Here is a 12877-nt window from a genome sequence, read left to right on the forward strand (position 1 = left end):
ATCCCACATGCCGCGGAGCAACTAAGCCCGTGTGCCACACTACTGAGCCTGTGCTCTAGAGCCTGCGAGCCACAACTACTTAGCCCACATGCCACAAGTATTGAAGTCTTTGCGCCTAGAGCCCGTGCTCTGCAACAAGAGAAGCCACTGCAATGAGAAGCCTGCACACTGCAACGTAGCCCCCACTCACAACAACCAGAGAAAGCCCGGGCACAGCAACGAAGACCCAACGCAGCCGAAAACAAATCAATAAAAATAAATAAATTTAGAAAGTAAGTGTGTTCAAACCTAACATACTTCAGGTAAATTCTTAAATATTTTTGCTGATGGAAGGTAAATGAGGTATATTATAACCCGAATATGTGCTATTTGACTTTTTTTTTCTTGTATAAACTTATTTATTTTTGGCTGCATTGGGTCTTCGTTGCTGTGTGCAGGCTTTCTCTAGTTGCGGCGAGTGGGGGCTACTTTTCATTGCAGTGTGCAGACTTCTCATTGCAGTGGCTTCTCTTGTTGCGGAACCCAGGCTCTAGGCGCATGGGCTTCAGTAGCTGTGGCTCGAAGCCTCTAGAACGCAGGCTCAGTAGTTGTGGCATATGGACTTAGTTGCTCCGCAGCATGTGGGATCTTCCCGGACCAGGGCTCAAACCCATGTCTACTGCATTGGCAGGAGGATTCTTAACCACTGCGCCCCCAGGGAAGCCCCTGAGTTTTTATCTTTAATTTAGTGTTATAAGAAGTAGATAAGAGGCATGTGGATACCTTTAGCTCTTTCTACAGTAGTCAAACTCTAAATAACATTTCTGTCTTTGTCAGTTAGCGTTTGATTAGAGAAGTAAGATTATTGTTGTGATTGGTTTTTACCAATTGTAGGAACTAGTTATACACACCTGAATCTGCTGCTAGGCTTGAAGTTAGCAGGGCTAGTAGTTGGAAAGGGAACATGGACATGAAGCAGGGGGAGGAAGGTTAGACTGGAACCTGCAAAGAACTTTTAGCAATAAGTTAGAACCTATGAGCCCAAACTTGAACTTTCATGGCTCTCACTGCTTCCACACCTGCAACCTTGATGATCTAGGTAACCTTCAACCTTGATGATGTAGGTAATCTGCAGTAGGTGTGGCACACCTCACCATGGAGCTGCACACAAACCTGCCCCAGTATTATTTGGAAAAGCAAAGGTGGAGCTCTGACAGGAGCTGAATGAGCTGTAGGCTCAATTGCTGCCCCATGCCAATGAGCCCAAAGTTCCATGACACTGTGTGATTACTGCAGTAACACCTGACTTTAGGTTTACATTCTGAACCTGGTGGCTGCTTCACGTTTGTCTTCTAATCTCATGGGAATTTTTTTTTTTTTCTTTTTGAGGCCAACCCTAACCCACAACCATGCAGGGAATGAATCGTGTTTGGGAAAGTGTAGTTGCAACCCGGCTAAGGTAAAAAGCCATCACAGACCATCACTTGTCACCACGGCACCAGTGCACACCTCTTTTTATCATATTTACCTTATAAATAAAGACAATTACAAAAGTATACTTTTGGTGAACATAATGCAGCTATCCTTTGTTCACCTGATAACATACAAATGCCCTCCTTAAGAGAGGATACAAAATCCCTTTATCCATAGGTGGGTTAATTTTTTTTCTACCTGTTTCTAGGTACCAATTTTTTTTCTACCTGTGTCACATTTTCTACTTAATATCCTGTAACTTAAATATGGAGATATGAGATTAGCTACTATCAGATGGTTGTAGAAAGGGAGATAAGAAATAAGTTTGTTAATATATATACAAATTTTTTATATCATAAAAAGAAAAACTACTCATTAGAATATTTATTTCTGCAACTAGTCATGTGGTTGTAGTTGCTGTCTATAATTATCTTCTGCTGTCATTCCACAGTCCCTCTGTTCTTGGCAATACCTCAGCTGGTTGTGGTTTCTTGCCTGATGGGGTGACCTAAATCTTCATTCCTTAAGGGTCTGGGTCATTAGCAGTCCTGCCTGGATTGTTTCCACTGACTTTAATCACAGTACATGGAAATACTAAGTGGCCTCCTAGGGGAACTTCTGCATTCCAGACATACTTTCTGTTAGCCCCTCTTGTGTGGTAGCAACCTGACTTCCTCTTGATTGTGAGATGAGAACCCTAGTTGGTTCTGTAACCCCCTTCTTTGTCTGTTGATTCATTGGCACGAATAACCCAAAGTGGCTGGGTGGCAGTCTGAATTTCCAGTTTAATGGAATCATTTCTGCATCCCTTGGTGGAAACTAAGATCTTCCAAAGGGACTATATGGGCATAGATGGATATAGGTGGGTAAGTGATGTGGTGTGTTGTATGTGTCAGTGAATTGGGAAGCAAAGTAAATCTGTTTAGAGTGAGAATGAGTTAATACAAATTAATATAGTACATTTCACGATACTTGTGGAGTTAGTAGGGATACCCTATATGAAATATTTACTTTGAAAGAAGTGTAAATATATTCAGAACGTGCATATAGTTTTTTCGTTTTTATTATCCCATATTTAATAATGGGCAGGTGGTTGGTAGCAGTTGAGTTTGAATCTGTGTGTTTTTTTGTTTGTTTTTTTGGCCACACGGCATGCGGGATCTTAGTTCCCTGACCAGGGATCGAACCTACGCCCCCTGCATTGGAAGCGTGGAGTCTTAACCACTGGACCGCCAGTAAAGTCCCAAGTTTTGAATTTAGATCTGATATACTTCTTGGATTTTTTGTTTACCTAAAGGAGGAAATAAGAATTACATTTACTATTTTGAGTTTTTATAAGTTAATTTTAAAGAATATAGAAGAGTGAACATAAATGACTTCATTTCCACAAATGAAAATACTACAGTAACGTTGCTTGTCATATCTACTCTGAAACTAGAAGGAGGCGGGTGAGCCTGGAGTCAGACCACCTGGCTTTAAATTCCAGCTCTTCTGCTTACCATGAATTTCTGTTAACTATGGCTTTGTAACAACAGCCCCTCCCCCACCGTCCCCGCAATTTCAGTGGCTTAAAATGAGTGTGTGTTATTACTCATGAATCTGTAGATCACGTGGATGGTTCTGATCACTTGGGCTAGATTTGGCAGATTTCATCTAGGATAACTCATAACATCGGTGGTCACCTGGCAGATTGTCGGGAAGCTGGCTAGTCTATGGTGGCTTCTCACATTTCTGGCTGTTGGCTGACTCTCTGCTGGATGATGGAGGGTGACCGAGGCTCTCATCATTTATCAGGCAAGTCTGGACTTCTTCACATGGTGGTGGCAGGATTCTTAGAGAGGTAGTAGAAACAAGCAAGGTCTCTTGAGGTCTGCATTTGGAACTGGCACAACATCACTTCTGCCATGTTCTGTTGGTTCAAGGCAAGTCATGAGGCCAGACAAGATTCAAGATGTGGGGAAATGAGCTCTACCTCTTGATGGGAGGAGCTGCAGTGTCACATTGCTAGGGGTGTGGGTACTAGGAGGGATGGAGAATTGGGGCCATTGTATAAGCATTTTACCATACAACATGATGATGCACAAGTCTCTTCATCCCTTTGAATCTGTTCCCTAACCTGTAAAAATGGCTAGGAGAGTAACGATTCTTTTTGAGACAATTTTAAAGATTAGGTAAAATAAACTGTGTAAAGTGTCTCTGGTAGTGCCTTAATATATGCCAATATGTGCTCAGTAAATGTTTATTATTATTACTTGTAATGATTAGGTGTTCTATATTCATGACTAAAATACTCATAATAATCCTGTGATGCTGTCATGATTTCCTTCTTATAGCTGAGGAGACAGACTGAATTGCTTAAGTTACCAGTATGCCAAGGTTGGTGGTAGACCCAACGTTGAGCCAAGGTTTTTTGTTTTTGCTTTGAAAACCTAATACTGGCCTTTGAGAGCCAGTACAGTGGTAAAACATGGGGGCTCTGGAACTGTTAGAGTCCTTGTCCCAGACCTTACTAGGCTTTCAGCCTTGGACACATTACTTAACCTCTTTGTGCCTCACTTTTTAGGAAAGGAGATTGCTTACGTCCCACCATTGTTGGTGAGGATTAAATGAATTAATATACATTGTTTAGAACTACAAGCACAGGCTAGGTAGGTACTCTATATGTTATTCCTTTTCTTCTTATTATTACACTATGCTGCCTTTAGTCCAAACCTTTAAAAGCCTTTCTTATTGAAAATATTAAATGAGGCTGAAGTTATCACCCTTTTCTTTTTAGAGCCATCTAATTTTTTCATGAAGTAGTATTAATCTTTATGGTTAGTTTCCTAATAGAGTAATTATGGATTTTACTGATGTGATTTGGTTATATGGGGACATTTCAATTTGAGGAAAAACTATTCCATGGTACTTTGTTTTTTTCCTCCTTTTCTGAGCTTTTCTTGCACAATGTCATTCATTTCTGTGGCTTCTGTTTAATGTTGGTTACTCTCAAATCAACATCTGAAGTTTGACCTCACTCCTAAGTTTCATTACTTAATTGGTTTTTCATTTTTCTCTCTCCAGTTATTAAATTTACTATTTCTGTTATCTCTCACACTCTTTTCCTTTATGCTTATTGCTTTTGGTTTAGTGCAAATTCTTCTCTTTTTTTTTTTTTTTTTATATCTGACCTTATTTATTTGTTACTCTTAGAACATCTTATTTTTGACTGGACTCAGAGGTAGAAGCTTTCAGAGAGGACAGCCTCCCTTTCTTGGTAGTCTCTTCCTGGCATTTTTCTTTGGCCTCCTTCATTCTCTTGGCCAAAGGTTTAGCGTATTCTGCAGCCTTTCTTTATTTTTCTTGGTACACTGTTCCTTCAGAGCAATATGCTGATGTTTGTGTTGCAGAACACGTGGAATAACAAACACTGAATCTTGTGTGCCTTGGTCTTAGGTTACTTACCCTCTTTGTTTAGGGGCTTTCTCACAACACACTGGTGGACATGATCTTCTCTAGAGAGATTGAAAAGTTTGTGAATTTTAGCGATTTTGGTCCCAAGTCGGCGAGGCGCAGTAGTATCAGTGACTTCAGGAATATCCTTCTCTCCCTTTTTTTTTTTTTTTTTTAAATAATGGCCAAGTTGAAAGCACTTAGACTGGTGTCCACAATGCAACCCTGAACAGATTTGCACTTTCTTTCTCCAGTCTTCCTTGGTCTGTAACAGGACTGCCCCTTAGTAGCAGATGGACACAGCCATGGGTGAAGACACCCTGATTCATGGGAAACCTTGTTTGTCATTCCCACCAATGATTCTGACCGCATAACACTTCCATTCTTTACCCAGAGCATTAGCAGCAACTTCTGTGGCCATACGCTTCTCATAAAAGGTACAAAGTTTGCATTCATCGTCCACTTCAGTGAGTTTCTGGCATCTAGTGGCTGGGAAAGAGATGTTCAGTTTCATCCTGAAGCAGCTGACCAGCTCTGAGGTTCTGCAAAAAAAGAGCTCATCATTTTTTTCTTAAATTAGTTTAGAAGCCTCCTAATCAGTCTCTTAACTCCGTTCTTACCTTTTCCCAATCCATTCTCCAGGGACTGTCAAGATAGTTTATGTAAAAAACATTTGATGATTTTATTCGTTTGGTTAAAATGTTAACTTCACATTGCTTGCAAGAAAAAATAAAGTTGAGCGTTCAGGGCTCTTGATGAATCTGTCTCTGCTTCCCTCTCCAGCAGAATTTTTAGTTACTTTGCAACAGAATTTCTGACTTCTGCTGTGTGAAATCATCCAGGACTGTTACATTCTCTTACATGTCTGTGCATCTGCGTGTGCTTTTAATTTCACGTGAAATCCTCTGCGTATGTTTGTTCTGTTGGCACACTTTGCACATCTTTTTAAAGATTTAGCTCGTGTGATTTTTCAGGGAAGGTTTCCTTATCCCTACTACATACTTTCAGACTCCTGATTCTTCCCTGGATTGGTATATGATTTATTATAGCTTTTATCCCATTGGTGTTTTTTTTTTTTTTTCTTTTTGCGGTACGCTGGCCTCTCACTGCTGTGGCCTCTCCCGTTGCGGAGCACAGGCTCCGGACGCGCAGGCTCAGCGGCCATGGCTCATGGGCCCAGCCGCTCCGCGGCATGTGGGATCTTCCCAGACCGGGGCACGAACCCATGTCCCCTGCATCGGCAGGCGGACTCTCAACCCCTGCGCCACCAGGGAAGCCCCCCATTGGTGTTTTTAAACATCCTTTTTTGGATATAATTCACATACAATACAGTTCACTACTTTAGTGTACAGCTCAGTGGTTTAGTATATTTAGAGTCGTGCATCTGTTACCACAGTCAATTTTAGAATATTTCATTATCCCGCAAAGAAACCCACACCTTTTAGCCAACACCCCCTAACGTCTCATCTCCCTTCCCCTCCCCTCTGCAACCACTAATCTGCTTTCTGTCTCTATAGATCTGCCTATTCTGTACATTTCATATTAGTGGAATCATTTAATATTTGGTCCCTTGTAATTGGTGTCTTTAACTTAATGTTGCCAAAGTTCATCTGTGTTGCGGTATATGTCAGTACTTCATTTCTTGTTATTGCCAAATATTCCATTATATGGCTAGACTATATTTTATCCATTCATTAGTTGATGGGTATTTGGGTTGTTTTCACTTTAGCTATTATGAGTAATACTATAATGAGCATTCGTGTAAAAGTTTATGTGCAGACATGTTTTTATTTCTGCTGGATCATATGTTAACTTGGTTTAACTGTTTGAGGAAAAGCCAAAGCTACAGCACCATTTTACATTCCTGCCATCAGTGTATGAAGGTTTTAATTTCTCTACATCTTTGCCCACACTTATTATTGTCTGTCTTTTTGATTATAGCCATCCTAGTGGGTGTGAGCTGGTATCTCATTGTGGTTTTGATTTGCATTTCCTGATGGTTAATGATGTTGAGCAACTTTTCATGTATGTATTAACCACTTGTGTATCTTTGGAAAACTATTCAGATCCTTTGTCCATTTTAAAATTGAGTTGTGATAGTTCTTTGTATACTCTAGATACAAGCCCCTTAGCAGATACGTATATGATTTACATAAATTTTCTCTCATTCTGTTGGTAGCTGTTACACTTTCTTGATGTTACCCTTTGAAGCGCGAACGTTTTTTGTTTTTGTTATAAATCCCCACTTATCCTTGTTGTATTCAGAGTTGAGCCCAGTCTCTCTCCTCTGTTGCTATAGTCTTGACACTTAAAGGGGTCCAGAATAAGCTATCATGGCATAAAAATTATTTTGAGAAGAAGGCATTTGAGTTCCTGAAATCTCTTATCTGCCTAAAAGCATAGCTTCCCCAAAGAACTCAATTGTCATAAATACCCTTCCTGGAGCAGCCATGGAAGACTGACTCTTATCACTGGAGATGAGAAGTCTCCACACCACACCTAAACAGACATTGTCACAAAACTTCCCTGTCTCCCATTTGTTCTTGTCAGGGCCCATTTATCTTTTCAAAAAGTCATTTGTTTTCCTATCAATGCCCATCTCCTATTAAGATGCCATATAAGCCTCAGATTTTAAATGTCTCCTTGAGTCACAGTTTTCTGTGAACTCCTATACATACATACGTGAATAAAAATCTGACTTTTACTAATTTCTTGTATAGGAGGAAAAAATCTGTTTCCTCTATCCATCCTAAATTCATTGGCTGGGACCCTACAAATTAGACTGACAAAAGAGCAATGCATTTTTAGAGAACTGACAAGATGAAGGAAAAGGACATTGAGTTTCAAAGGGTGGCAAACTGTGGAAAGTTAAATATATGGGGAATTAATGGACGATAAGGGCTACTTAGTAAAGTTAAAATGTTTAAAAAATTGAGACTTCCCTGGCAGTCCAGTGGTTGGGACTTTGCCTTACAGTGCAGGGGGTGCAGGTCCAATCCCTGGTCAGGGAGCTAGGATCCCACATACCTTGTAGCCAAAAGAACAAAACATAAAACAGAAGCAATATTGTAACAAATTCAATAAAGACTTTAAAAATGGTCCACATTAAAAAAATGTTTAAAAAATTGAGATATGATTGATATATACCATATTAGTTTCAGGTGTACAACATAATGATTTGGTATTTGTATATATTGTGAAATGATCACCACAATAAGTCTAGTTATAGTTAACATCTATCACCACACCTACACATTTTTTTTTTTATGGAAATAACTTTTTTTTTTTTTTTTTTTTGTGGTACGCGGGTCTCTCACTGTTGTGGCCTCTCCCGTTGCGGAGCACAGGCTCCGGACACGCAGCCTCAGCGGCCATGGCTCACGGGCCCAGCTGCTCGCGGCATGTGGGATCTTCCTGGACCAGGGCATGAGCCCGTGTCCCCTGCATCGGCAGGTGGACTCTCAACTACTGCGCCACCAGGGAAGCCCTGGAAAGAACTTTTTAAGATTTACTCTCTTAGCAAATTTCAAATATACAATGCAGTATTATTAATTATAGTCACCATGCTGCACTTACATCCCCATGACTTATCTTATAACTGGAAGTTTGTACTTTTTGACCACGTTCACCCATTTTGCCCACCTCACCCTCCAGCTCTGGCAGCCACCAATGTAATTTGTTCTATCTGTGAATTCAGTTTTTTGTTTTGTTTAGATTCCACATATAAGTGAGATCATATAGTATTTGTCTTTCTGTCTCTGACTTATTTCACTTAGCATAATGCCCTCCAGTTCCATCTGTGTTGTTGCAAATGGCAGGATTTCCTTCTTTCATTTAATGGCTGAATAATATTCTATTGGAATTAAATTTGGAATTGAATTCCAGCTTTGTCAATTACAAGAGTTATGACCTGTGGGCTATGGACATGTTGCTTCTATTAATCCTTTATAAGCATGAACCTCATATATTTCAGGGTTGCTAGAAAGATGAGTAACACCAAGTATTGAATACGTAAAAGTAATTTATGTAGTTCCTGGCAAATAGATGCTCAATGAATGTTAGTTTTATTCTTTCATTTACTATGTAGTAAATACAATAATTTGGCAATCTAGAAGTAGCCTTTTGTTTTCAAAATACTATTGTCGTAATGTACTTGCCTGCAGCCAAAGACTTCCTTAGTAGTTACATCTTGAGTTCTGGAAATATTTCAAAGTGCTAAGCTAGAACTGGCAATTACTTTTTTTATTTAAAATTTATATTTGAAAAATACAAATGGAGGTCATGCTATATGTATTGTTTTGCCTTTTCAATTTAATGATGTATTTTGGACTTTGATCTGGGTCAGCACATAAACTGCATCATCACGTTTAGTTTTGTATGTTTATACCAAAAATTGCTTAACTTTACTGTTGTAGGACATGTAATTTTACATACTTTTCTGTCACACTCGTCTCTGCATGTAAATATATTAAAAAAAAATGTAGCCCATGTTGCCATTGCCTGGTATCTTGGGGTTCAAACTGGCATGTGGAGAAGACAGAGTCAAGGACATGGGATAGAATTAGAGTCAAAAGCAGTAATGGAACCATACCGAAAGCCTTCTCTATTTTGGGATTACTGTTTATTTCCCCAAGACAATAAACTCTTTTTTGATGTTGAATGTAGTTGGACTAGGAAATTTTGTTCCTTGACACTTCACGAATCCAAATGGATACTGTGAGCACTCTTTTTTTTTTTTTAAATTAATTAATTAATTTAATTTTGGCTGCGTTGGGTCTTTGTTACTTCGCGCAGGCTTTCTCTAGTTGCGGCGAGTGGGGGCTACTCTTCGTTGTGGTGTACGGGCTTCTCATTGTGGTGGCTTCTCGTTGCGGAGCACGGGCTCTAGGCACGCGGGCTCATTAGTAGTGGCGCCCAAGGGCTTAGTTGCTCTGCAGCATGTGGGATCTTCCCGGACCAGGGCATTGGCAGACGGATTCTTAACCACTGCACCACTAGGGAAGTCCCTGTGAGCACTCTTATCTTGCACTTGTCTAAGTGGAAATGCTCTCGTGTTTTGTAACTAAGTTTAATTATTTGCTCTTTACTTCTGAAAGGTACTGTTCATTATATTAAAGAATCTCTCCTCTTTTCCTGATTTGTTCTAAGAGAGATTTATATAAATCAGGAATAGGGAGTAGTTTAATTTAGATGGTCTTGTGCTTTTTTTTTCTTTTGCCTGTCAATATAATTCATTCATTAATAGATTCTCTGATGTTGACAGTCTTTGCAGAGAGAACTCATTTGCAAGAGAGAGATTGTACATTAGTGAGAAGTGAAATCATGTGAATTTTTTTTTTTTTCGCGGTACGCGGGCCTCTCACTGCTGTGGCCTCTCCCGTTGCGGAGCACAGGCTCCGGACGCGCAGGCTCAGCGGCCATGGCTTATGGGCCTAGCCGCTCCGCGGCATGTGGGATCTTCCTGGACCGGGGCACGAACCCATGTCTCCTGCCTCGGCAGGCAGACTCTCAACCACTGCGCCACCAGGGAATCCCTCATGTGCATATTTATTATTTGTCTCAGCTAAAACAAATTCCTGATCTATGGTTGAACCACCTGTGTATCAGTACCTCTGGCTTGGAGAATTGGCATATCCCCATCAGCTTAAATCTGTTTTACTGTAAACCATGTATTTACTCTTTAGGGAGATGGAGTTATTCTGATTATCTGGGGCAGTTAGGGCCTATTTAATGGAGTTAGATATTACTGCTACCCTAAATTCATTGCAGCTACATTATCAAAGAGGGGTGTAATGGTTGTAGGGGAGGCAGGCACATACCCACATTGTTTTGGGTATCTTGACTGTGAAAATATGAGATAAGTAAGAGATACAAATATCTGAAAGGAAGGGACCAATGTGGCAAACAGTGTGGTTAGCTTCTTTCTTGCAAATGGAGCTCAGGTTTGTTACATGTGCTTGGGAGGAGGCTGGTCCCTAGTGAACCACAAGGGTTAAATAAGAGTAGTTTAAACCAACTGTGGCAGTTTCATTTCCGTTGCTAGCATCTGGTTTAATAATGGTGTTATTACCTGTTTCAATTTTTGCTAATTCATTGTGTGAAAATCCTTCCTTATTGTGGTCTTAATTTTTATTTTTCTCATTACAAAGGAGAGAGGGGACAACTTGTCAAACGTTTAATGGATATTTATTCGTCTTTTGTAATGCACCTGATAGTGACACTTTTTTTCTGTTTGGTTGTGTGTTTCTTCCCTATTTGTACGTGTGTATATTCTGGTTACTAACTTTAAAAAAAAGTTGAGTTGTAAATACCTTCTCCCATATTGAGATATTAATTTTAATGTAGTAAAGGTTATTAATCTTTTATTTCATGGTTTATTTTTTTATTTATATTTAGTTTGGTTTAAGAAATCTTTCCAGACTTGGGTAATAAAAAATGTCTCTTGTTTTAAACCTTTGTCTTTCATTTCATTTCACTGGGTATGCTTTTGTTTTTTTCATCAGTAGTGGGGTAGGGATTGAAATCCATTTTTTCCTTTATGAATATTCAGATTCCTTTGTTAAAGAGTCCATCTTTTCTGCATTGATCTGCAAAACTAACTCTATCACAATCAAGTTACCATATGTGTGTAGGTCTATTTTTAGACTCATTTCTGTTCCATGATCTATGTCTGTCCTCACTGTAATAACTTATGCTTTCTGTTAGGGCAAATTCCTCCCCACTTCATTTTTCATGTGTGTTTTAGCTTTTTGCACATCTGAATAATTTTAAAATCTGGTGCTAAGGTCTTTCAGGTGCTCTGTTGACTTATTTATCTATAAGATACTTCGGGGGAGAATTGCTGTCTTTATGATATAAACATAGTATATCTTTGTAAGCATTTAGATTTTATATAATGTTTTTTAGTAAGGTGTTACAGTTTTTCATCATATAGGTCTTAAACATGTTTGGTTAGAGCTTTAAAATGTACCTTGAAATTTTTTTTTAATTTTACATTTTCAGTTGCTTTGGCTGGTGTATGGAAATGCAGTAGATTTTTGCATACTAATCTGCCTACCTTATTAAGCTTTTTGTTTCCCAATATTTTGCTGTTTATGAGTTTCTACATAGCAAATTATATCACCTGCAAATAATGAGACTGTAGTTTCTTTCTAATCCTTATACACTGATTTCCTTTTCTTAGTGTACTAGCTAGAATCTTCTGGTAAATATTAAAGAGCAGTAGTGATAGTGGAATTATTATTATTTTTTGGCTTTAGAGGGAATACTTGATACGTTTCACCATTAAGAATGATGTTCGTTGTTGGTTTTTGGTAGATAACCTTTATTTAGGTAAGCGTATTTTCTTTTCTTACAATATTTAGCAAATGGGCATTGATTTCTGCATGTGTTGAGATAGTTTTCTTTCTTCCTTCAGTGTGTTGGTGTGGTAGATGATGTTGATAGATTTTTCTGGTTATAAACCAACCTTGCATTATTAGGATAAACCCAAGTTGGTCATAAGATAGCTACACTGTCCAATATAAAAGCCACTAGCCCCATGTGGCAGTTTAATTTTAATGAGAATTAAGCAAAATTAAAATCCAGTTTCTTAGGCATACCAACCACATTTCAAGTGTTAATTGTAGCTAGCAGCTATGATATTGGACAGTGCAAATTATAGAGCGTTTCCATTGCAGGAAGTTCTGTTGAGCAGTGCTGTGATATAGCTGTCTTTTAAGATACGTTGCTGGAGTTATGTGGTTAATCCATGTATGTATGTTTGCTTATGAGTCTTTGTAGTATTTTTTGATTTTCATGTCAGAGTTTTATTAGTTTCACAGAAAGATGGAAAATATTCTCTCTGTGTCTGTTTTCTGGAAGCTTTTGTATAAGATGGAACCATTCTGTTCTTTGAAAATTTGAAACAGCTCATTAAGCCTGATGTTTCGTTTGTGGGAAGATTTCAGTTTTCAGTTTCTTTAATGATTACTGGTATATTTAGATTTTTAAA

General features: G+C 38.9%; 1 protein-coding gene and 1 pseudogene across 5 annotated transcripts in view; one reads left to right on the forward strand and one right to left on the reverse strand.

Moving 5' to 3' along the window:
* The window catches only part of PDS5B (PDS5 cohesin associated factor B), a 197080-nt gene that overhangs the window by 25638 nt on the left and 158565 nt on the right, over nt 1-12877 (forward strand). The window lies entirely within an intron of this gene.
* LOC132413582 (small ribosomal subunit protein eS6-like) lies at nt 4646-5492 on the reverse strand (annotated as a pseudogene).

This window comes from Delphinus delphis, chromosome 18 (assembly GCF_949987515.2).
Source record: "Delphinus delphis chromosome 18, mDelDel1.2, whole genome shotgun sequence".
Classification (NCBI taxonomy): Eukaryota; Metazoa; Chordata; class Mammalia; order Artiodactyla; family Delphinidae; genus Delphinus; species Delphinus delphis.